At 44.1% G+C, this 23,858-nt stretch overlaps 29 non-coding genes across 29 annotated transcripts; all 29 read right to left on the reverse strand.

Annotated features, from left to right (window-relative positions):
- Positions 1-249: 249 nt before the first annotated feature.
- Positions 250-364, reverse strand: LOC120941974. The gene has a single exon (XR_005749780.1). It is a non-coding gene; the product is annotated as a U5 spliceosomal RNA (small nuclear RNA).
- Positions 365-1,070: 706 nt separating this feature from the next.
- LOC120942071 lies at positions 1,071-1,184 on the reverse strand. Its single transcript, XR_005749872.1, has one exon. It is a non-coding gene; the product is annotated as a U5 spliceosomal RNA (small nuclear RNA).
- A 427-nt stretch (positions 1,185-1,611) lies between these two features.
- LOC120941811 lies at positions 1,612-1,726 on the reverse strand. The gene has a single exon (XR_005749622.1). It is a non-coding gene; the product is annotated as a U5 spliceosomal RNA (small nuclear RNA).
- Positions 1,727-9,205: 7,479 nt separating this feature from the next.
- On the reverse strand, positions 9,206-9,320 carry LOC120941991. The gene has a single exon (XR_005749796.1). It is a non-coding gene; the product is annotated as a U5 spliceosomal RNA (small nuclear RNA).
- Positions 9,321-9,747: 427 nt separating this feature from the next.
- LOC120941913 lies at positions 9,748-9,862 on the reverse strand. Its single transcript, XR_005749721.1, has one exon. It is a non-coding gene; the product is annotated as a U5 spliceosomal RNA (small nuclear RNA).
- A 428-nt stretch (positions 9,863-10,290) lies between these two features.
- LOC120942031 lies at positions 10,291-10,405 on the reverse strand. Its single transcript, XR_005749834.1, has one exon. It is a non-coding gene; the product is annotated as a U5 spliceosomal RNA (small nuclear RNA).
- A 455-nt stretch (positions 10,406-10,860) lies between these two features.
- LOC120942062 lies at positions 10,861-10,974 on the reverse strand. The gene has a single exon (XR_005749863.1). It is a non-coding gene; the product is annotated as a U5 spliceosomal RNA (small nuclear RNA).
- A 322-nt stretch (positions 10,975-11,296) lies between these two features.
- On the reverse strand, positions 11,297-11,411 carry LOC120942046. The gene has a single exon (XR_005749848.1). It is a non-coding gene; the product is annotated as a U5 spliceosomal RNA (small nuclear RNA).
- A 322-nt stretch (positions 11,412-11,733) lies between these two features.
- Positions 11,734-11,848, reverse strand: LOC120942056. The gene has a single exon (XR_005749857.1). It is a non-coding gene; the product is annotated as a U5 spliceosomal RNA (small nuclear RNA).
- A 322-nt stretch (positions 11,849-12,170) lies between these two features.
- LOC120941846 lies at positions 12,171-12,285 on the reverse strand. The gene has a single exon (XR_005749656.1). It is a non-coding gene; the product is annotated as a U5 spliceosomal RNA (small nuclear RNA).
- Positions 12,286-12,711: 426 nt separating this feature from the next.
- On the reverse strand, positions 12,712-12,826 carry LOC120941911. Its single transcript, XR_005749719.1, has one exon. It is a non-coding gene; the product is annotated as a U5 spliceosomal RNA (small nuclear RNA).
- Positions 12,827-13,165: 339 nt separating this feature from the next.
- On the reverse strand, positions 13,166-13,280 carry LOC120941910. Its single transcript, XR_005749718.1, has one exon. It is a non-coding gene; the product is annotated as a U5 spliceosomal RNA (small nuclear RNA).
- A 2,127-nt stretch (positions 13,281-15,407) lies between these two features.
- LOC120941907 lies at positions 15,408-15,522 on the reverse strand. The gene has a single exon (XR_005749715.1). It is a non-coding gene; the product is annotated as a U5 spliceosomal RNA (small nuclear RNA).
- A 424-nt stretch (positions 15,523-15,946) lies between these two features.
- Positions 15,947-16,061, reverse strand: LOC120941847. Its single transcript, XR_005749657.1, has one exon. It is a non-coding gene; the product is annotated as a U5 spliceosomal RNA (small nuclear RNA).
- Positions 16,062-16,521: 460 nt separating this feature from the next.
- Positions 16,522-16,636, reverse strand: LOC120941909. Its single transcript, XR_005749717.1, has one exon. It is a non-coding gene; the product is annotated as a U5 spliceosomal RNA (small nuclear RNA).
- A 288-nt stretch (positions 16,637-16,924) lies between these two features.
- On the reverse strand, positions 16,925-17,039 carry LOC120941848. Its single transcript, XR_005749658.1, has one exon. It is a non-coding gene; the product is annotated as a U5 spliceosomal RNA (small nuclear RNA).
- A 424-nt stretch (positions 17,040-17,463) lies between these two features.
- On the reverse strand, positions 17,464-17,578 carry LOC120941849. The gene has a single exon (XR_005749659.1). It is a non-coding gene; the product is annotated as a U5 spliceosomal RNA (small nuclear RNA).
- Positions 17,579-18,038: 460 nt separating this feature from the next.
- LOC120941851 lies at positions 18,039-18,153 on the reverse strand. Its single transcript, XR_005749660.1, has one exon. It is a non-coding gene; the product is annotated as a U5 spliceosomal RNA (small nuclear RNA).
- Positions 18,154-18,587: 434 nt separating this feature from the next.
- On the reverse strand, positions 18,588-18,701 carry LOC120942063. Its single transcript, XR_005749864.1, has one exon. It is a non-coding gene; the product is annotated as a U5 spliceosomal RNA (small nuclear RNA).
- A 308-nt stretch (positions 18,702-19,009) lies between these two features.
- On the reverse strand, positions 19,010-19,124 carry LOC120942047. Its single transcript, XR_005749849.1, has one exon. It is a non-coding gene; the product is annotated as a U5 spliceosomal RNA (small nuclear RNA).
- A 322-nt stretch (positions 19,125-19,446) lies between these two features.
- On the reverse strand, positions 19,447-19,561 carry LOC120942022. Its single transcript, XR_005749825.1, has one exon. It is a non-coding gene; the product is annotated as a U5 spliceosomal RNA (small nuclear RNA).
- A 322-nt stretch (positions 19,562-19,883) lies between these two features.
- Positions 19,884-19,998, reverse strand: LOC120942048. Its single transcript, XR_005749850.1, has one exon. It is a non-coding gene; the product is annotated as a U5 spliceosomal RNA (small nuclear RNA).
- A 322-nt stretch (positions 19,999-20,320) lies between these two features.
- Positions 20,321-20,435, reverse strand: LOC120941981. Its single transcript, XR_005749787.1, has one exon. It is a non-coding gene; the product is annotated as a U5 spliceosomal RNA (small nuclear RNA).
- Positions 20,436-20,864: 429 nt separating this feature from the next.
- LOC120942070 lies at positions 20,865-20,979 on the reverse strand. Its single transcript, XR_005749871.1, has one exon. It is a non-coding gene; the product is annotated as a U5 spliceosomal RNA (small nuclear RNA).
- A 322-nt stretch (positions 20,980-21,301) lies between these two features.
- On the reverse strand, positions 21,302-21,416 carry LOC120942057. Its single transcript, XR_005749858.1, has one exon. It is a non-coding gene; the product is annotated as a U5 spliceosomal RNA (small nuclear RNA).
- A 322-nt stretch (positions 21,417-21,738) lies between these two features.
- LOC120941852 lies at positions 21,739-21,853 on the reverse strand. The gene has a single exon (XR_005749661.1). It is a non-coding gene; the product is annotated as a U5 spliceosomal RNA (small nuclear RNA).
- A 426-nt stretch (positions 21,854-22,279) lies between these two features.
- LOC120941912 lies at positions 22,280-22,394 on the reverse strand. The gene has a single exon (XR_005749720.1). It is a non-coding gene; the product is annotated as a U5 spliceosomal RNA (small nuclear RNA).
- Positions 22,395-22,961: 567 nt separating this feature from the next.
- On the reverse strand, positions 22,962-23,076 carry LOC120941993. The gene has a single exon (XR_005749798.1). It is a non-coding gene; the product is annotated as a U5 spliceosomal RNA (small nuclear RNA).
- A 564-nt stretch (positions 23,077-23,640) lies between these two features.
- Positions 23,641-23,755, reverse strand: LOC120941908. The gene has a single exon (XR_005749716.1). It is a non-coding gene; the product is annotated as a U5 spliceosomal RNA (small nuclear RNA).
- Between the last annotated feature and the right edge of the window lie 103 nt (positions 23,756-23,858).

The raw sequence follows: 23,858 nt of genomic DNA on the forward strand, positions 1-23,858 counted from the left end.
AGACACCCTAATTTGCATGTCTGTGCAGCTGCATGGGGCGGGAATCAGCAGGGACACGTAACAATCAGCTTCATCAGAACAATATAAGACGCACGGCCATGGAATTGGGGGCTAATATATGCATAGGTGGATCAAGACTATCAAATAGTTTTCAATGCCACGTTTACCACCACCAACAACAACAACAACATTAAAGCCGTCTGCTTGCCTTTCCAAATCAAAGTATCTCAAGCTATTTTTCACCAAGGAGGACCGGCATTAGCCAAGCATCAAAAAATTCACCAAAACTCATGGTTGTTCCCCTCCACAGAAATCTTTAATAAAATGCAAAAGATTTAATAATTCTAAAGAGAAACCAGAGTATAACCCGGCAAAACACAGATGTTGTTCAACTCATGGTGACTCCAAGACACCCTAATTTGCATGTCTGTGCAGCTGCAAGGGGGCAGGAATCAGCAGGCACACGTAAGAATCGGCTTCATCAGAACAATATAAGACGCACGGCCCAGCAGAACACAGAAGCTGTTCAACTTATGGTGACTCCAAGACACCCTAATTTGCATGTCTGTGCAGCTGCATGGGGACGCGTAACAATCGGCTTCATCAGAACAATATAAGACGCACGGCCCAGCAGAACACAGAAGCTGTTCAACTTATGGTGACTCCAAGACACCCTAATTTGCATGTCTGTGCAGCTGCATGGGGCGGGAATCAGCAGGGACGCGTAACAATCAGCTTCATCTGAACAATATAAGACGCACGGCCCAGCAGAACACAGAAGCTGTTCAACTTATGGTGACTCCAAGACACCCTAATTTGCATGTCTGTGCAGCTGCATGGGGGCGGGAATCAGCAGGGCGGGAATCAGCAGGGACGCGTAACAATCAGCTTCATCAGAATAATATAAGACGCACGGCCATGGAATTGGGGGCTAATATATGCATAGGTGGATCAAGACTATCAAATAGTTTTCAAGGCCACTTTTACCACCACAAACAACAACAACAACATTAAAGCTATCTGCTTGCCTTTCCAAATCAAAGTATCTCAAGCTATTTTTCACCAAGGAGGGCCGGCATTAGCCAGGCATCAATAAGTTCACCAAAACTCATGGTTGTTGCCCTCCACAGAAATCTTTAATAAAATGCAAAAGATTTAGTAATTCTAAAGATAAACCAGAGTATAACCCGGCAAAACACAGATGCTGTTCAACTCATGGTGACTCCAAGACACCCTAATTTGCATGTCTGTGCAGCTGCATGGGGGTGGGAATCAGCAGGCACACGTAACAATCGGCTTCATTAGAAAAATTTAAAACGCATGGCCCAGCAGAACACAGAAGCTGTTCTACTAATGGTGACTCCAAGACACCCTAATTTGCATGTCTGTGCAGCTGCATGGGGCGGGAATCAGCAGGGACGCGTAACAATCAGCTTCATCAGAACAATATAAGACGCACGGCCATGGAATTGGGGGCTAATATATGCATAGGTGGAACAAGACTATCAAATCGTTTTCAAGGCCACGTTTACCACCACCAACAACAACAACATTAAAGCCGTCTGCTTGCCTTTCCAAATCAAAGAATCTCAAGCTATTTTTCACCAAGGAGGCCCGGCATTAGCCAGGCATCAAAAAATTGACCAAAACTCATGGTTGTTCCCCTCCACAGAAATCTTTAATAAAATGCAAAAGATTTAGTAATTCTAAAGAGAAACCAGAGTATAACCCGGCAAAACACAGATGCTGTTCAACTCATGGTGACTCCAAGACACCCTAATTTGCATGTCTGTGCAGCTGCATGGTGTGGTGGCAAAATAGGCCGTACGCAGAGCATACCGCCATTTTGCCTTGTGCTATTAAGCACAAGATCCAGTCTTAATGAAATAATGCATAATTAAGCTAAATAGATTCACTCACCATCATTCTCTGCCATTCATACAAAGAGACACCATCACCAGCCTGTTCTCACATCATTCTGCCAGCATCACTGCCCAAAGGCTCAGCCAAGCCCCCTTTATTTACCCAAAACAGGAAGTGCTCACTGCACCCATTAAACACCTCCCTCATGGGAGTGGTTAACACATGATGTTCCACTGACACAGCTAACACCATATAAGGATGTTCCTTCTAACAGGAAGTCCCATAGAATACATGAATAGAATATAATACAATGGATACAATACAATGCATAGAAGTACATACAATGCTGCTAAAGGCTTATGGGCGTGGCAGGGAGTGCCCCCCCTGCCTCTAACTGATCATAAGCTCTCATATTAATCACCTGATAGAATCCTAATCTGCGCCATTCCATAGAATAATGCATATCCAGATTATACCCTTATTAAGGTGGAAAGGAAGCTATCTACAGGCGTACGCTACGAATCGCAAGCCCTGCTGATCAGACAAGACCCAGATAAGAGCGCACATCTGTCCATAACCACTAGTGTGCCCGCGGAGTGAGCGCATCCCCTCCTCAACGATCGTCTGTGCTAAATGCACAGAGGGCCCCTCGTTAGCGGACATATGCCCACGCCGCAAACATCACACTCCAACCTCAAGACATTTTCTACTACCAGACGAGATTCAACCAGCCTCAGACTGCCCCAGTCAGTTCTATTTAGAGCGGGTTGTGACAGTACTAAGACTGGGTGCCATTATGACAATACATATTAAATACATCTTCAAATTTCCACCACAGTCCTCCCTTTTTGTCATATTGCTCCCACTTGTCCTTCCAATCTTGATATTCGTCTTACACCTAGAAACTAAATCAGTCCTTATAGTCCATAAAAAGGAAAACACGACTTGACATGTAGACTCTGTTCTTCAGGAGACATGACTTATAAGGAGGGCACAACTTGGTGAGCTGTAGTAATCGATCGGTCTGGGGTCCTCTGTGTCTTGTAAATGGGTCCGGCTTCGGGGCGTCTTCATCAAGGAAACTGTGGTCATCTGCTCCGGCTCTGGTCACGCGTCCAATCAGGCAACAGGAGCGCCTCATCACGACATAGAAAGAATAGAAATAAAAACGACATGAGTATATATATTCCCATTTCCATCAACCACGATCCGCTGTAAAATAAAAATTAAATCCCCAAAGATTCCCAGACCCTTCAAAGGACTCCCAACCTTCACTTAGCTACAGCTCTGGCTCTGCCTTGCAGGGACCCAAACATTATCCATATGGGCCTGAACTCCAATTCCCAGTATCCCCGATCCAGGTATAACAATCTTTACTTGTAAATTCCCAGAAATCGCCCTTGGACCGCGAGAACTTCCTTGTAGCTTCAACAGTCACATGAAACATTCCATCCTCAATAGGTGTGAATTGTTCAATCGTATCATAAGCTCAAGCCCCCCCACCTTGTACATGCAGAAAGCCATGCCCAGACCTGGTCGGGGTTGGTGCCTTCTAGCCGCCCCTGCCATTCCTACTTTCTCTTGTGCCATCAGATCCTCGCGATCGGCCGCGATATAGGATGCTGGGACAGTTTCACCACCACGCATGAACCTCTTGAATTACCTTATAAGCTGTAGATACCCAACCAACAAGAGGCAGAGACATAAAAACGAAAAACAATTCTACCCTCTAAAGACATCTCATTAAATTCTATTGACAAATGTCTGTTCAGAGTCTTCACTAGTTTGTCAATAATCCTCATACCAATCATAACATCATAAATAGCATGTACCGCTGTCATCGCTGGGCACTAAAGCTCGGTGGAGACTCAGAACAGACCTCGCAATCCGTCCCGTTCACTTTCTTAAATAGTCATAAAATAGACTTTAAATAATAACTTGAGATGCTTTTCATCGTTACCTCTGCTAAAATTTACTAAACAAACAAATACAAAATAAACAAAGATACTACTCATTTCTTTGATGTGGAGGAGCCGCTTCTTGCAGTGGCTGGCGTGGTCTCATCCATCAAGTTTCTTTACAAACGACCCAGTCACCTGGTTGGGAAAAAAATGAAAACCAATTACCGTGTCAGGGTCCAGGAGAGACTCTCCTGAACCCCTTTGAAGTTCATGTTACAGTGATCGCACTCACCCCATCACCTGAGAAAAGACGTGACAGCTGGTGAGGTGGGTACGACCCTGGTTTCAGTTGACCTCCAAACAAACCTTATGACAATAACCCCGACCTCGGGACTGTGTTCCCTGCACAATCTGTGCGTGGCTTACCATCGCCTGTAATCGCTTACCATCTCCTGTAATACCTGGAACCATTGGGAGGTTCATCTAAAATGGGAACCTACTTCACCAGACTGCTGCTTGCCGATTCTAATTCCATCAAAGAAACACAGTCTTGGCACAAACTTGATTTAGAATTAGAAAGATGAGTGTTATTAGTTCGAAAAACTGTCACTTTTACATTTATTTATCCCCCCTTCTTCCTCATTAAAGACTGGAGGAAGAACAAATAATGAAATAGCCTATGATACTTTAAACCTTCTTAGACTCGTATTTATCCATGTGTACAGCTGTCTATATACACCTGCTCTCTATGTACAGAAACTTCCAGAAGCTTCTTGGACCTGAAAAATACTTATAAGCAGAAATCATTACTTCATCCCTCATATTTATCCTGCAGAGAATGGCAAACAAAAATGACATTCCTGTAAATTTTCAATGACATTCTTTCAAAACCGATTCAAACAAAACCCTCTATAACCCTTACTTTTCCCGTTTCTACAAAAATACTACAGCCGCGACGCATCGGAGGATCGCCGCGGTAAATTCGAACATATTCACGTTACTACATACAAACATTCATATACAAATGTGGGGGAGATATTCATAGTATCCAAAACAAAAATGAAAAAAACAAAAACCAGCCGGAAATCTGCCTTCACTTTCAGCAATAGACAAAAATACAATGGGAAAATATGAGAACAGCGTGAGAGCCTTGCATAGACCGGCTATGTATAGTTCTCCTTTGAGGGTCACCAAAGCGTGTACCACGCCTCCATCCACACTCATCATTACAGATTTCTGAAACCGCAGCGAAACCACATCCACTCCAGAGGGATACCCAAATAGTATCCTTGGCAATCTTTTAAAGGGGTCTAAAGGCCTTTGCCCCCAAAACTAGGCTTTGTGCACCGTGTAACCGTCTGACTGTGGGAAGCCTTCCTTCCCACGCGATTCAAATAGACTTATCGTCTTACTTCCCGCGTCCGAGAGAAACCGTTGCACCCATTTCGGGGACCACCGCCCGGTGCCTTCTTCTACGGTGGATTGACGGACTACAACCACTATCTGGTCCAGTCCCTCAACTAGAAAACCCTAACCGAGGCATCATCTCTATGGCTTGTTGTCCCAACCCTCCTAGCACAGAACTACAGAGTAACTATGCCAAATGATTCGTCAACAACCACTGATCAACCCCCAAATTAGGCCTCTACCCCTCACAGTGTATGCATCCCATACACTGCGTCGCCAGACTAAACCACACGGAACACTTACGCCCAGTTATCACCTGCAGAATAATGTGGCTTCTGTCTGCATCTAGAGATTACAACAGTAATGGTGAAGCCCTCCTGTTTGCTCTAAAATACCCAAAACTGTATTTACAGTATAACACTTCACAAAAACGACTGAAATTAAACTTTAAAACACTCTTTTAAACGCCAAAATATTTTCCGTTGTCCTTTCAGGACACAAGTCTCATTGTTAATCTTTCGGAAGACTTCAAAAACTCCTCCCACTGACTTCCTGCTTATATATAAATGCCGAAAAAGGACTTCCTGTTGTATGCTGGTTCAGGAAAGGTAAAACAATCTCCTCCCATCTGCAGAATAGGAGTTGATCTCCCCCCCCTGACCCTACGATCTTCAAATACAAATGAATTGCCAAGGACCCCAAATATTCAATATTCAAACACCAACAAAATTCAGTGCATGCAAAGCAGTCTTTTCACCAAAAAACGAAATTCTTACACAAAAGCCTCCACTCTTATACTGCAAAGTCAGCCGGTAGGTTAGTCAGATCTTTTATATAAATTAGCCCTAGCACGCAAGCACAATTCAAAAGATAGCGCTTAAACTGTATCTCAAAAATGGCCAGCAACAATGGCGCCATTTACGCTTGCAAAAAACACTGTCTACCAAGGGACAGACCGTACTACACAAAGGAAAACAAAAATGTTGTCCACCAGATCCCAACAGAAAATACTGCGCTACTCAATTCGCACTAAACATCAAAATCTGCCCCAAAGGCTGCAAAATTCCACTTCTCAGTCACATGGTATCACACCCAAAAGATGACCCAGGATGACCCACAGAGCAAACAGACTGCACCTCACAAAATGGCCGCCAACAACCATACCAGGAAACAAGATGGCTGCCATATGCAGCCCCCAAAAACCTGCCTAGAATCTTTCCACAAAAACGAACACCAAAAACATTTTCTAAAAACAACCAACCAACAAGGCACACATTTTAGGCTCCTTCAAATCGGACCTTTTCATGGTGTGAACCCCTCATAATGAGCGCAGCACAGGAATGGTGGGAACCCCTCACACTGAGCACAGGAATGGTGGGAACCCCTCACACTGAGCACAGGGATGGTGGGAACCCCTCACACTGAGCACAGGGATGGTGGGAACCCCTCACACTGAGCACAGGAATGGTGGGAACCCCTCACACTGAGCCGCATTTGAGGCTGCTTCAAATCGGACCTTTTGCCAACACAGCACATTCAAAAAATTTCAGTTATATGAAACACAACATAAAATAAACACTTTTCTCAAAGTTCATGTACACACCGTGGCATCACCTTTCATAACAAGCCATTTAAGAAATTCACAAAGAGGTCACATTTAAAACCTTAAAAAAACTCTTTTCATGCTAGCAGCCAAAGGAAATGCGATCCAAACAAAACAGCTTCATTGCAAACCATGCGCACACGTTCCTTCATCAGCCAAACAATTCAATCACAGTTCAGCCACACTCACAGGGACATGTCTTTTGGTCCCATACAAAGGTAAAAATCACAATTTATTCATTTCTATTCCTCACATAGATCATGAACATATTACACATGACTTTGCTCTAAAAATTGTACACTCAAGTAACACAGAGATCCAACACTGTCTGCCCCTCCCCCAAGCCGCATGGCCAGAGAAACCATCTTACACCATGGAACATGCCTTGCCTGGCTGAACTATACAAAGGCAACCCGTCCAACATAAAATGATGTAAATACACACAGTCTCCATTTCTCATTCACAGGAACAAGACATTCAGGTTCAAACAAAGTCTCAGCCGCACACATGAGGACATTACATTCAAAAGATACAAAATGTCTCCCTGCACACATCGCAGGCTGAATAATGCCACCTCTATACTGACAAATCATCCACAATATACAGTTTCCATATGCATAATCAGAACACTGTCCGCCGCATGGTGGCCCAAACAAATCGCCCTTCCCCCACCAAAGCACATGGCATAATGCTGCTGTCTTACACAATAGCTTTTCCAAACAGCTTTACTGTATACCATGGGCACATAACTTCAATCTGTTCAATCATACAGCATCCAGGCATACACACATAATTCATACATACATACATGTACAATCAAATCCACTCGATTTCACAAACGCACGCAATCATACACATATCCAATCCTAAACACACACACACATCCAAATCAAACTTTTAGTCCATGACAAAATCATACATGCACACACGTCCAATCGCACACATACACACGTCCAATCGCACACATACACACGTCCAATCGCACACATACACACGTCCAATCGCACACACGTCCAATCGCACACATACACACGTCCAATCGCACACATACACACAATCGATTATTTCAAAAAGACAAGAAATTTGATCTTTTCGCAGAGCAGAGTCCCCCCACGCATCGGAACATAACCGATACCCAAAGGGGCCCAGTCTGCTCCTACCTTGGCCCGCCATCTGTGGTGGCAAAATAGGCCGTACGCAGAGCATACCGCCATTTTGCCTTGTGCTATTAAGCACAAGATCCAGTCTTAATGAAATAATGCATAATTAAGCTAAATAGATTCACTCACCATCATTCTCTGCCATTCATACAAAGAGACACCATCACCAGCCTGTTCTCACATCATTCTGCCAGCATCACTGCCCAAAGGCTCAGCCAAGCCCCCTTTATTTACCCAAAACAGGAAGTGCTCACTGCACCCATTAAACACCTCCCTCATGGGAGTGGTTAACACATGATGTTCCACTGACACAGCTAACACCATATAAGGACGTTCCTTCTAACAGGAAGTCCCATAGAATACATGAATAGAATATAATACAATGGATACAATACAATGCATAGAAGTACATACAATGCTGCTAAAGGCTTATGGGCGTGGCAGGGAGTGCCCCCCCTGCCTCTAACTGATCATAAGCTCTCATATTAATCACCTAATAGAATCCTAATCTGCGCCATTCCATAGAATAATGCATATCCAGATTATACCCTTATTAAGGTGGAAAGGAAGCTATCTACAGGCGTACGCTACGAATCGCAAGCCCTGCTGATCAGACAAGACCCAGATAAGAGCGCACATCTGTCCATAACCACTAGTGTGCCCGCGGAGTGAGCGCATCCCCTCCTCAACGATCGTCTGTGCTAAATGCACAGAGGGCCCCTCGTTAGCGGACATATGCCCACGCCGCAAACATCACACTCCAACCTCAAGACATTTTCTACTACCAGACGAGATTCAACCAGCCTCAGACTGCCCCAGTCAGTTCTATTTAGAGCGGGTTGTGACAGTACTAAGACTGGGTGCCATTATGACAATACATATTAAATACATCTTCAAATTTCCACCACAATGGGGGCGGGAATCAGCAAGCACACGTAACAATCGGCTTCATCTGAACATTATAAGACGCACGGCCCAGCAGAACACAGAAGCAGTTCAACTTATGGTGACTCCAAGACACCCTAATATGCATGTCTGTGCAGCTGCATGGGGGCGGGAATCAGCAGGGACGCGTAACAATCAGCTTCATCAGAACAATATAATACGCACGGCCATGGAATTGGGGGCTAATATATGCATAGGTGGATCAAGACTATCAAATAGTTTTCAAGGCCACGTTTACCACCACCAACAACAACAACAACAACAACATTAAAGCCGTCTGCTTGCCTTTCCAAATCAAAGCATCTCAAGCTATTTTTCACCAAGGAGGCCCGGCATTAGCCAGGCATCAAAAAATTCACCAAAACTCATGGTTGTTCCCCTCCACAGAAATCTTTAATAAAATGCAAAACATTTAGTAATTCTAAAGAGAAACCAGAGTATAACCCGGCAAAACACAGATGCTGTTCAACTCATGGTGACTCCAAGACACCCTAATTTGCATGTCTGTGCAGCTGCATGGGGGCAGGAATCAGCAGGCACACGTAACAATCGGCTTCATCAGAACAATATAAGACGCACGGCCCAGCAGAACACAGAAGCTGTTCAACTTATGGTGACTCCAAGACACCCTAATTTGCATGTCTGTGCAGCTGCATGGGGCGGGAATCAGCAGGGACGCGTAACAATCAGCTTCATCAGAACAATATAAGACGCACGGCCATGGAATTGGGGGCTAATATATGCATAGGTGGATCAAAACTATCAAATAGTTTTCAAGGCCACGTTTACCACCACCAACAACAACAACATTAAAGCCATCTGCTTGCCTTTCCAAATCAAAGTATCTCAAGCTATTTTTCACCAAGGAGGCCCGGCATTAACCAGGCATCAAAAAATTCACCAAAACTCAAGGTTGTTCCCCTCCACAGAAATCTTTAATAAAATGCAAAAGATTTAGTAATTCTACAGAGAAACCAGAGTATAACCCGGCAATACACAGATGCTGTTCAACTCATGGTGACTCCAAGACACCATAATTTGCATGTCTGTGCAGCTGCATGGGGGCGGGAATCAGCAGGCACACGTAACAATCGGCTTCATCAGAACAATATAAGACGCACGGCCCAGCAGAACACAGAAGCTGTTCAACTTATGGTGACTCCAAGACACCCTAATTTACATGTCTGTACAGCTGCATGGGGCGGGAATCAGCAGGGACGCGTAACAATGAGCTTCATCAGAACAATATAATACGCACGGCCATGGAATTGGGGGGCTAATATATGCATAGGTGGATCAGGACTATCAAATAGTTTTCAAGGCCACGTTTACCACCACCAACAACAACAACATTAAAGCCGTCTGCTTGCCTTTCCAAATCAAAGTATCTCAAGCTATTTTTCACCAAGGAGGCCCGGCATTAGCCAGGCATCAAAAAATTCACCAAAACTCATGGTTGTTCCCCTCCACAGAAATCTGTAATAAAATGCAAAAGATTTAGCAATTCTAAAGAGAAACCAGAGTATAATCCGGCAAAACACAGATGCTGTTCAACTCATGGTGACTCCAAGACACCCTAATTTGCATGTCTGTGCAGCTGCATGGGGGCAGGAATCAGCAGGCACACGTAACAATCGGCTTTATCAGAACAATATAAGACGCACGGCCCAGCAGAACACAGAAGCTGTTCAACTCATGGTGACTCCAAGACACCCTAATTTGCATGTCTGTGCAGCTGCATGGGGGCGGGAATCAGCATGGGGCGGGAATCAGCAGGGACGCGTAACAATCAGCTTCATCAGAACAATATAAGACGCACGGCCATGGAATTGGGGGCTAATATATGCATAGGTGGATCAAGACTATCAAATAGTTTTCAAGGCCACGTTTACCACCACCAACAACAACAACAACAACAACATTAAAGCCATCTGCTTGCCTTTCCAAATCAAAGTATCTCAAGCTATTTTTCACCAAGGAGGCCCGGCATTAGCCAGGCATCAATAAGTTCACCAAAACTCATGGTTGTTGCCCTCCACAGAAATCTTTAATAAAATGCAAAAGATTTAGTAATTCTAAAGATAAACCAGAGTATAACCCGGCAAAACACAGATGCTGTTCAACTCATGATGACTCCAAGACACCCTAATTTGCATGTCTGTGCAGCTGCATGGGGGCGGGAATCAGCAGGGCGGGAATCAGCATGGGGCGGGAATCAGCAGGGACGCGTAACAATCAGCTTCATCAGAACAATATAAGACGCACGGCCATGGAATTGGGGGCTAATATATGCATAGGTGGATCAAGACTATCAAATAGTTTTCAAGGCCACGTTTACCACCACCAACAACAACAACATTACAGCCGTCTGCTTGCCTTTCCAAATCAAAGTATCTCAAGCTATTTTTCACCAAGGAGGCCCGGCATTAGCCAAGCATCAAAAAATTCACCAAAACTCATGGTTGTTGCCCTCCACAGAAATCTTTAATAAAATGCAAAAGATTTAGTAATTCTAAAGATAAACCAGAGTATAACCCGGCAAAACACAGATGCTGTTCAACTCATGATGACTCCAAGACACCCTAATTTGCATGTCTGTGCAGCTGCATGGGGGCGGGAATCAGCAGGGCGGGAATCAGCATGGGGCGGTAATCAGCAGGGACGCATAACAATCAGCTTCATCAGAACAATATAAGACGCACGGCCATGGAATTGGGGGCTAATATATGCATAGGTGGATCAAGACTATCAAATAGTTTTCAAGGCCACGTTTACCACCACCAATAACAACAACTTTACAGCCGTCTGCTTGCCTTTCCAAATCAAAGTATCTCAAGCTATTTTTCACCAAGGAGGCCCGGCATTAGCCAAGCATAAAAAAATTCACCAAAACTCATGGTTGTTGCCCTCCACAGAAATCTTTAATAAAATGCAAAAGATTTAGTAATTCTAAAGATAAACCAGAGTATAACCCGGCAAAACACAGATGCTGTTCAACTCATGATGACTCCAAGACACCCTAATTTGCATGTCTGTGCAGCTGCATGGGGGCGGGAATCAGCAGGGCGGGAATCAGCATGGGGCGGTAATCAGCAGGGACGCGTAACAATCAGCTTCATCAGAACAATATAAGACGCACGGCCATGGAATTGGGGGCTAATATATGCATAGGTGGATCAAGACTATCAAATAGTTTTCAAGGCCACGTTTACCACCACCAACAACAACAACATTAAAGCCGTCTGCTTGCCTTTCCAAATCAAATAATCTCAAGCTATTTTTCACCAAGGAGGCCCGGCATTAGCCAGGCATCAAAAAATTCACCAAAACTCATGGTTGTTCCCCTCCACAGAAATCTTTAATAAAATGCAAAAGATTTAGTAATTCTAAAGAGAAACCAGAGTATAACCCGGCAAAACACAGATGCTGTTCAACTCATGGTGACTCCAAGACACCCTCATTTGCATGTCTGTGCAGCTGCATGGGGGCGGGAATCAGCAGGCACACGTAACAATCAGCTTCATCAGAACAATATAAGACGCACGGCCCAGCAGAACACAGAAGCTGTTCAACTTATGGTGACTCCAAGACACCCTAATTTGCATGTCTGTGCAGCTGCATGGGGCGGGAATCAGCAGGGACGCGTAACAATCAGCTTCATCAGAACAATATAAGACGCACGGCCATGGAATTGGGGGGCTAATATATGCAAAGGTGGATCAAGACTATCAAATAGTTTAAGGCCATGTTTACCACCACCAACAACAACAACATTAAAGCCGTCTGCTTGCCTTTCCTAATCAAAGTATCTCAAGCTATTTTTCACCAAGGAGGCCCGGCATTAGCCAGGCATCAAAAAATTCACCAAAACTCATGGTTGTTCCCCTCCACAGAAATCTTTAATAAAATGCAAAAGATTTAGTAATTCTAAAGAAAAACCAGAGTATAACCCGGCAAAACACAGATGCTGTTCAACTCATGGTGACTGCTCAACTATGGTGACTCCAAGACACCCTAATTTGCATGTCTGTGCAGCTGCATGGGGGCGGGAATCAGCAGGGCGGGAATCAGCATGGGGCGGGAATCAGCAGGGACGCGTAACAATCAGCTTCATCAGAACAATATAAGGCGCACGGCCATGGAATTGGGGGCTAATATATGCATAGGTGGATCAAGACTATCAAATAGTTTTCAAGGCCACGTTTACCACCACCAACAACAACAACATTAAAGCCATCTGCTTGCCTTTCCAAATCAAAGTATCTCAAGCTATTTTTCACCAAGGAGGCCCGGCATTAGCCAAGCATCAAAAAATTTACCAAAACTCATGGTTGTTCCCCTCCACAGAAATCTTTAATAAAATGCAAAAGATTTAATAATTCTAAAGAGAAACCAGAGCATAACCCGGCAAAACACAGATGCTGTTCAATTCATGGTGACTCCAAGACACCCTAATTTGCATGTCTGTGCAGCTGTATGGGGGGCAGAAATCAGCAGTCACACGTAACAATCGGCTTCATCAGAACAATATAAGACGCCACGGCCCAGCAGAACACAGAAGCTGTTCAACTTATGGTGACTCCAAGGCACCCTAATTTGCATGTCTGTGCAGCTGCATGGGGCGGGAATCAGCAGGGACGCGTAACTATCGGCTTCATCAGAACAATATAAGACGCACGGCTTAGCAGAACACAGAAGCTGTTCATCTTATGGTGACTCCAAGACACCCTAATTTGCATGTCTGTGCAGCTGCATGGGGGCGGGAATCAGCAGGGACGCGTAACAATCAGAAAAAAGAATAATTGCGCTAAACCCAAACGTGCACTAGTGATTAAACTATTAACCAAGTGTGTGTGTAAAACCACTGTGTCCGTGTCTAGCACACAAACTCAGTGGAATCAGGGGGCCAGATGGCCTCTCTGCTAGCAATAATATATATGAACCAAGTGGTCAATAACATAAATGATTGTGAACCATAGCCACAATAATTGTTAAAGAAATTAACAAAATATATAATAATATATTAATATAAAGTCCATATAGTCCAAAATAATTTTTTTTTGATAAGTTGTAGATCCATATAGCAAATGAAGACACCCGTGGAGATTCCAGAAATGTAATAATCAAACACCAAACGTGAATCCTCCACCAATCGTGCAGCTGCTTACCAGAACTCTGGGTCCTGCCGGACCACTATCAGCATATTTCTCAACCAAAGATTTGAGGCAGCAGTGAGTCCTCCACTTATACCAGAACCAATCCGTACTCAACGATGGACATAGAAAATAAGACAGAGCTCCACATGGCATAAAATCCGGTTGATTTATTAAAATAATAGTAAAACTATGTACATACAACTCACAATTCAGTTGAAAAAAGACAGCAATTGGCCTGTAACGCCGGCCGGTCGTACCAGGAACCAAAGAGCCACTCGTTGGAGTAATGCAAGGGATGGCGTCCACACGTCACTCACTCCACCCGACGCGTTTCGTGACAAGATCACTTCGTCTCGGGGTACCCCGAGACGAAGTGATCTTGTCACGAAACGCGTCGGGTGGAGTGAGTGACGTGTGGACGCCATCCCTTGCATTACTCCAACGAGTGGCTCTTTGGTTCCTGGTACGACCGGCCGGCGTTACAGGCCAATTGCTGTCTTTTTTCAACTGAATTGTGAGTTGTATGTACATAGTTTTACTATTATTTTAATAAATCAACCGGATTTTATGCCATGTGGAGCTCTGTCTTATTTTCTATGTCCATCGTTGAGTACGGATTGGTTCTGGTATAAGTGGAGGACTCACTGCTGCCTCAAATCTTTGGTTGAGAAATATGCTGATAGTGGTCCGGCAGGACCCAGAGTTCTGGTAAGCAGCTGCACGATTGGTGGAGGATTCACGTTTGGTGTTTGATTATTACATTTCTGGAATCTCCACGGGTGTCTTCATTTGCTATATGGATCTACAACTTATCTTCTAAAATTATTTTGGACTATATGGACTTTATATTAATATATTATTATATGTTTTGTTAATTTCTTTAACAATTATTGTGGCTATGGTTCACAATCATTTATGTTATTGACCACTTGGTTCATATATATTATTGCTAGCCGGGAGGCCATCTGGCCCCCTGATTCCACTGAGTTTGTGTGCTAGACACGGACACAGTGGTTTTACACACACACTTGGTTAATAGTTTAATCACTAGTGCACGTTTGGGTTTAGCGCAATTATTCTTTTTTCTGTTATTTCTTTGTTTATACACAATCTAATTGCTGCTTATTAATCCCAATTATTTACCTTAGCGCAGTTGTTCCCAAACCTTTTTTCCTTATTACGCGTAACAATCAGCTTCATCAGAACAATATAAGACACACAGCCATGGAATTGGGGGCTAATATATGCATAGGTGGATCAAGACTATCAAATAGTTTTCAAGACCACGTTTACCACCACCAACAACAACAACATTAAAGCCGTCTACTTGCCTTTCCTAATCAAAGTATCTCAAGCTATTTTTCACCAAGGAGGCCCGGCATTAGCCAGGCATCAAAAAATTCACCAAAACTCATGGTTGTTCCGCTCCACAGAAATCTTTAATAAAATGCAAAAGATTTAGTAATTCTAAAGAGAAACCAGAGTATAACCCGGAAAAACACAGATGCTGTTCAACTCATGGTGACTCCAAGACACCCTAATTTGCATGTCTGTGCAGCTGCATAGGGACGGGAATCAGCAGGCACACGTAACAATCGGCTTCATCAGAACAATATAAGACGCACGGCCCAGCAGAACACAGAAGCTGTTCAACTTATGGTGACTCCAAGACACCCTAATTTGCATGTCTGTGCAGCTGCATGGGGCGGGAATCAGCAGGGACGCGTAACAATCAGCTTCATCAGAACAATATAAGACGCACGGCCATGGAATTGGGGGCTAATATATGCATAGGTGGATCAAGACTATCAAATAGTTTTCAAGGCCACGTTTACCACCACCAACAACAACATTAAAGCCGTCTGCTTGCCTTTCCAAATCAAAGTATCTCAAGCTGTTTTTCACCAAGGAGGCCCGGCATTAGCCAGGCATCAAAAAATTCACCAAAACTCATGGTTGTTCCCCTCCACAGAAATCTTTAATAAAATGCAAAAGATTTAGTAATTCTAAAGAGAAACCAGAGTATAACCCGGCAAAACACAGATGCTGTTCAACTCATGGTGACTCCAAGACACCCTAATTTGCATGTCTGTGCAGCTGCATGGGAGAAGGAATCAGCAGGCACACGTAACAATCGGCTTCAACTAAACAATATAAGACGCACGGCCCAGCAGAACACAGAAGCTGTTCAACTTATGGTGACTCCAAGACACCCTAATTTGCATGTCTGTGCAGCTGCATGGGGGCGGGAATCAGCAGGGCGGGAATCAGCATGGGGCGGGAATCAGCAGAGACGCGTAACAATCAGCTTCATCAGAACAATATAAGACGCACGGCCATGGAATTGAGGGCTAATATATGCATAGGTGGATCAAGACTATCAAATAGTTTTCAAGGCCACGTTTACCACCACCAACAACAACAACATTAAAGCCGTCTGCTTGCCTTTCCAAATCAAATAATCTCAAGCTATTTTTCACCAAGGAGGCCCGGCATTAGACAGGCATCAAAAAATTCACCAAAACTCATGGTTGTTCCCCTCCACAGAAATCTTTAATAAAATGCAAAAGATTTAGTAATTCTAAAGAGAAACCAGAGTATAACCCGGAAAAACACAGATGCTGTTCAACTCATGGTGACTCCAAGACACCCTAATTTGCATGTCTGTGCAGCTGCATGGGGCGGGAATCAGCAGGGACGCGTAACAATCAGCTTCATCAGAACAATATAAGACGCACGGCCATGGAATTGGGGGGCTAATATATGCATAGGTGGATCAAGACTATCAAATAGTTTAAGGCCACGTTTACCACCACCAACAACAACAACATTAAAGCCGTCTACTTGCCTTTCCTAATCAAAGTATCTCAAGCTATTTTTCACCAAGGAGGCCCGGCATTAGCCAGGCATCAAAAAATTCACCAAAACTCATGGTTGTTCCCCTCCACAGAAATCTTTAATAAAATGCAAAAGATTTAGTAATTCTAAAGAGAAACCAGAGTATAACCCGGAAAAACACAGATGCTGTTCAACTCATGGTGACTCCAAGACACCCTAATTTGCATGTCTGTGCAGCTGCATGGGGGCGGGAATCAGCAGGCACACGTAACAATCGGCTTCATCAGAACAATATAAGACGCACGGCCCAGCAGAACACAGAAGCTGTTCAACTTATGGTGACTCCAAGACACCCTAATTTGCATGTCTGTGCAGCTGCATGGGGCGGGAATCAGCAGGGACGCGTAACAATCAGCTTCATCAGAACAATATAAGACGCACGGCCATGGAATTGGGGGCTAATATATGCATAGGTGGATCAAGACTATCAAATAGTTTTCAAGGCCACGTTTACCACCACCAACAACAACATTAAAGCCGTCTGCTTGCCTTTCCAAATCAAAGTATCTCAAGCTGTTTTTCACCAAGGAGGCCCGGCATTAGCCAGGCATCAAAAAATTCACCAAAACTCATGGTTGTTCCCCTCCACAGAAATCTTTAATAAAATGCAAAAGATTTAGTAATTCTAAAGAGAAACCAGAGTATAACCCGGCAAAACACAGATGCTGTTCAACTCATGGTGACTCCAAGACACCCTAATTTGCATGTCTGTGCAGCTGCATGGGAGAAGGAATCAGCAGGCACACGTAACAATCGGCTTCAACTAAACAATATAAGACGCACGGCCCAGCAGAACGCAGAAGCTGTTCAACTTATGGTGACTCCAAGACACCCTAATTTGCATGTCTGTGCTGCTGCATGGGGGCGGGAATCAGCAGGGCGGGAATCAGCATGGGGCGGGAATCAGCAGAGACGCGTAACAATCAGCTTCATCAGAACAATATAAGACGCACGGCCATGGAATTGAGGGCTAATATATGCATAGGTGGATCAAGACTATCAAATAGTTTTCAAGGCCACGTTTACCACCACCAACAACAACAACATTAAAGCCGTCTGCTTGCCTTTCCAAATCAAATAATCTCAAGCTATTTTTCACCAAGGAGGCCCGGCATTAGCCAGGCATCAAAAAATTCACCAAAACTCATGGTTGTTCCCCTCCACAGAAATCTTTAATAAAATGCAAAAGATTTAGTAATTCTAAAGAGAAACCAGAGTATAACCCGGAAAAACACAGATGCTGTTCAACTCATGGTGACTCCAAGACACCCTAATTTGCATGTCTGTGCAGCTGCATGGGGGGCAGAAATCAGCAGTCACACGTAACAATCGGCTTCATCAGAACAATATAAGACGCCACGGCCCAGCAGAACACAGAAGCTGTTCAACTTATGGTGACTCCAAGACACCCTAATTTGCATGTCTGTGCAGCTGCATGGGGGCGGGAATCAGCAGGGACGCGTAACAATCAGCTTCATCAGAACAATATAAGACGCACGGCCATGGAATTGGGGGCTAATATATGCATAGGTGGATCAAGACTATCAAATAGTTTTCAAGGCCACGTTTACCACCACAAACAACAACAACAACATTAAAGCCATCTGCTTGCCTTTCCAAATCAAAGTATCTCAAGCTATTTTTCACCAAGGAGGCCCGGCATTAGCCAGGCATCAATAAGTTCACCAAAACTCATGGTTGTTGCCCTCCACAGAAATCTTTAATAAAATGCAAAAGATTTAGTAATTCTAAAGATAAACCAGAGTATAACCCGGCAAAACACAGATGCTGTTCAACTCATGATGACTCCAAGACACCCTAATTTGCATGTCTGTGCAGCTGCATGGGGGCGGGAATCAGCATGGGGCGGGAATCAGCAGGGACGCGTAACAATCAGCTTCATCAGAACAATATAAGAAGCAATGGCCATGGAATTGGGGGCTAATATATGCATAGGTGGATCAAGACTATCAAATAGTTTTCAAGGCCACGTTTACCACCACCAACAACAACAACATTACAGCCGTCTGCTTGCCTTTCCAAATCAAAGTATCTCAAGCTATTTTTCACCAAGGAGGCCCGGCATTAGCCAAGCATCAAAAAATTCACCAAAACTCATGGTTGTTGCCCTCCACAGAAATCTTTAATAAAATGCAAAAGATTTAGTAATTCTAAAGATAAACCAGAGTATAACCCGGCAAAACACAGATGCTGTTCAACTCATGATGACTCCAAGACACCCTAATTTGCATGTCTGTGCAGCTGCATGGGGGCGGGAATCAGCAGGGCGGGAATCAGCATGGGGCGGTAATCAGCAGGGACGCGTAACAATCAGCTTCATCAGAACAATATAAGACGCACGGCCATGGAATTGGGGGCTAATATATGCATAGGTGGATCAAGACTATCAAATAGTTTTCAAGGCCACGTTTACCACCACCAACAACAACAACATTAAAGCCGTCTGCTTGCCTTTCCAAATCAAATAATCTCAAGCTATATTTCACCAAGGAGGCCCGGCATTAGCCAGGCATCAAAAAATTCACCAAAACTCATGGTTGTTGCCCTCCACAGAAATCTTTAATAAAATGCAAAAGATTTAGTAATTCTAAAGATAAACCAGAGTATAACCCGGCAAAACACAGATGCTGTTCAACTCATGATGACTCCAAGACACCCTAATTTGCATGTCTGTGCAGCTGCATGGGGGCGGGAATCAGCAGGGCGGGAATCAGCATGGGGCGGGAATCAGCAGGGACGCGTAACAATCAGCTTCATCAGAACAATATAAGACGCACGGCCATGGAATTGGGGGCTAATATATGCATAGGTGGATCAAGACTATCAAATAGTTTTCAAGGCCACGTTTACCACCACCAATAACAACAACATTACAGCCGTCTGCTTGCCTTTCCAAATCAAAGTATCTCAAGCTATTTTTCACCAAGGAGGCCCGGCATTAGCCAAGCATCAAAAAATTCACCAAAACTCATGGTTGTTGCCCTCCACAGAAATCTTTAATAAAATGCAAAAGATTTAGTAATTCTAAAGATAAACCAGAGTATAACCCGGCAAAACACAGATGCTGTTCAACTCATGATGACTCCAAGACACCCTAATTTGCATGTCTGTGCAGCTGCATGGGGGCGGGAATCAGCAGGGCGGGAATCAGCATGGGGCGGTAATCAGCAGGGACGCGTAACAATCAGCTTCATCAGAACAATATAAGACGCACGGCCATGGAATTGGGGGCTAATATATGCATAGGTGGATCAAGACTATCAAATAGTTTTCAAGGCCACGTTTACCACCACCAACAACAACAACATTAAAGCCGTCTGCTTGCCTTTCCAAATCAAATAATCTCAAGCTATTTTTCACCAAGGAGGCCCGGCATTAGCCAGGCATCAAAAAATTCACCAAAACTCATGGTTGTTCTCCTCCACAGAAATCTTTAATAAAATGCAAAAGATTTAGTAATTCTAAAGAGAAACCAGAGTATAACCCGGCAAAACACAGATGCTGTTCAACTCATGGTGACTCCAAGACACCCTAATTTGCATGTCTGTGCAGCTGCATGGGGGCGGGAATCAGCAGGCACACGTAACAATCGGCTTCATCAGAACAATATAAGACGCACGGCCCAGCAGAACACAGAAGCTGTTCAACTTATGGTGACTCCAAGACACCCTAATTTGCATGTCTGTGCAGCTGCATGGGGCGGGAATCAGCAGGGACGCGTAACAATCAGCTTCATCAGAACAATATAAGACGCACGGCCATGGAATTGGGGGCTAATATATGCATAGGTGGATCAAGACTATCAAATAGTTTTCAAGGCCACGTTTACCACCACAAACAACAACAACAACATTAAAGCCATCTGCTTGCCTTTCCAAATCAAAGTATCTCAAGCTATTTTTCACCAAGGAGGCCGGCATTAGCCAGGCATCAATAAGTTCACCAAAACTCATGGTTGTTGCCCTCCACAGAAATCTTTAATAAAATGCAAAAGATTTAGTAATTCTAAAGATAAACCAGAGTATAACCCGGCAAAACACAGATGCTGTTCAACTCATGATGACTCCAAGACACCCTAATTTGCATGTCTGTGCAGCTGCATGGGGGCGGGAATCAGCAGGGCGGGAATCAGCATGGGGCGGTAATCAGCAGGGACGCGTAACAATCAGCTTCATCAGAACAATATAAGACGCACGGCCATGGAATTGGGGGCTAATATATGCATAGGTGGATCAAGACTATCAAATAGTTTTCAAGGCCACGTTTACCACCACCAATAACAACAACTTTACAGCCATCTGCTTGCCTTTCCAAATCAAAGTATCTCAAGCTATTTTTCACCAAGGAGGCCCGGCATTAGCCAAGCATAAAAAAATTCACCAAAACTCATGGTTGTTGCCCTCCACAGAAATCTTTAATAAAATGCAAAAGATTTAGTAATTCTAAAGATAAACCAGAGTATAACCCGGCAAAACACAGATGCTGTTCAACTCATGATGACTCCAAGACACCCTAATTTGCATGTCTGTGCAGCTGCATGGGGGCGGGAATCAGCAGGGCGGGAATCAGCATGGGGCGGTAATCAGCAGGGACGCGTAACAATCAGCTTCATCAGAACAATATAAGACGCACGGCCATGGAATTGGGGGCTAATATATGCATAGGTGGATCAAGACTATCAAATAGTTTTCAAGGCCACGTTTACCACCACCAACAACAACAACATTAAAGCCGTCTGCTTGCCTTTCCAAATCAAATAATCTCAAGCTATTTTTCACCAAGGAGGCCCGGCATTAGCCAGGCATCAAAAAATTCACCAAAACTCATGGTTGTTCCCCTCCACAGAAATCTTTAATAAAATGCAAAAGATTTAGTAATTCTAAAGAGAAACCAGAGTATAACCCGGCAAAACACAGATGCTGTTCAACTCATGGTGACTCCAAGACACCCTCATTTGCATGTCTGTGCAGCTGCATGGGGGCGGGAATCAGCAGGCACACGTAACAATCAGCTTCATCAGAACAATATAAGACGCACGGCCCAGCAGAACACAGAAGCTGTTCAACTTATGGTGACTCCAAGACACCCTAATTTGCATGTCTGTGCAGCTGCATGGGGCGGGAATCAGCAGGGACGCGTAACAATCAGCTTCATCAGAACAATATAAGACGCACGGCCATGGAATTGGGGGGCTAATATATGCAAAGGTGGATCAAGACTATCAAATAGTTTAAGGCCATGTTTACCACCACCAACAACAACAACATTAAAGCCGTCTGCTTGCCTTTCCTAATCAAAGTATCTCAAGCTATTTTTCACCAAGGAGGCCCGGCATTAGCCAGGCATCAAAAAATTCACCAAAACTCATGGTTGTTCCCCTCCACAGAAATCTTTAATAAAATGCAAAAGATTTAGTAATTCTAAAGAAAAACCAGAGTATAACCCGGCAAAACACAGATGCTGTTCAACTCATGGTGACTCCAAGACACCCTAATTTGCATGTCTGTGCAGCTGTATGGGGGGCAGAAATCAGCAGTCACACGTAACAATCGGCTTCATCAGAACAATATAAGACGCCACGGCCCAGCAGAACACAGAAGCTGTTCAACTTATGGTGACTCCAAGGCACCCTAATTTGCATGTCTGTGCAGCTGCATGGGGCGGGAATCAGCAGGGACGCGTAACTATCGGCTTCATCAGAACAATATAAGACGCACGGCTTAGCAGAACACAGAAGCTGTTCATCTTATGGTGACTCCAAGACACCCTAATTTGCATGTCTGTGCAGCTGCATGGGGGCGGGAATCAGCAGGGACGCGTAACAATCAGCTTCATCAGAACAATATAAGACACACAGCCATGGAATTGGGGGCTAATATATGCATAGGTGGATCAAGACTATCAAATAGTTTTCAAGACCACGTTTACCACCACCAAGAACAACAACATTAAAGCCGTCTGCTTGCTTTGCCAAATCAAAGTATCTCAAGCTATTTTTCACCAAGGAGGCCCAGAATTAGCCAGGCAACAAAAAATTCACCAAAACTCATGGTTGTTCCCCTCCACAGAAATCTTTAATAAAATGCAAAAGATTTAGTAATTCTAAAGAGAAATCAGAGTATAACCCGGCAAAACACAGATGCTGTTCAACTCATGGTGACTCCAAGACACCCTAATTTGCATGTCTGTGCAGCTGCATGGCGGCAGGAATCAGCAGGCACACGTAACAATCGGATTCATCAGAACAATATAAGACGCACGGCCCAGCAGAACACAGAAGCTGTTCAACTCATGGTGACTCCAAGACACCCTAATTTGCATGTCTGTGCACCTGCATGGGGGCGGGAATCAGCAGGCACACGTAACAATCGGCTTCATCAGAACAATATAAGACGCACGGCCCAGCAGAACACAGAACCTGTTCAACTTATGGTGACTCCAAGACACCCTAATTTGCATGTCTGTGCAGCTGCATGGGGCGGGAATCAGCAGGGACGCGTAACAATCAGCTTCATCAGAACAATATAAGACGCACGGCCATGGAATTGGGGGGCTAATATATGCATAGGTGGATCAAGACTATCAAATAGTTTAAGGCCACGTTTACCACCACCAACAACAACAACATTAAAGCCGTCTACTTGCCTTTCCTAATCAAAGTATCTCAAGCTATTTTTCACCAAGGAGGCCCGGCATTAGCCAGGCATCAAAAAATTCACCAAAACTCATGGTTGTTCCGCTCCACAGAAATCTTTAATAAAATGCAAAAGATTTAGTAATTCTAAAGAGAAACCAGAGTATAACCCGGAAAAACACAGATGCTGTTCAACTCATGGTGACTCCAAGACACCCTAATTTGCATGTCTGTGCAGCTGCATAGGGACGGGAATCAGCAGGCACACGT

This window comes from Rana temporaria, chromosome 5 (genome assembly GCF_905171775.1).
Source record: "Rana temporaria chromosome 5, aRanTem1.1, whole genome shotgun sequence".
NCBI classification, from domain to species: domain Eukaryota; kingdom Metazoa; phylum Chordata; class Amphibia; order Anura; family Ranidae; genus Rana; species Rana temporaria.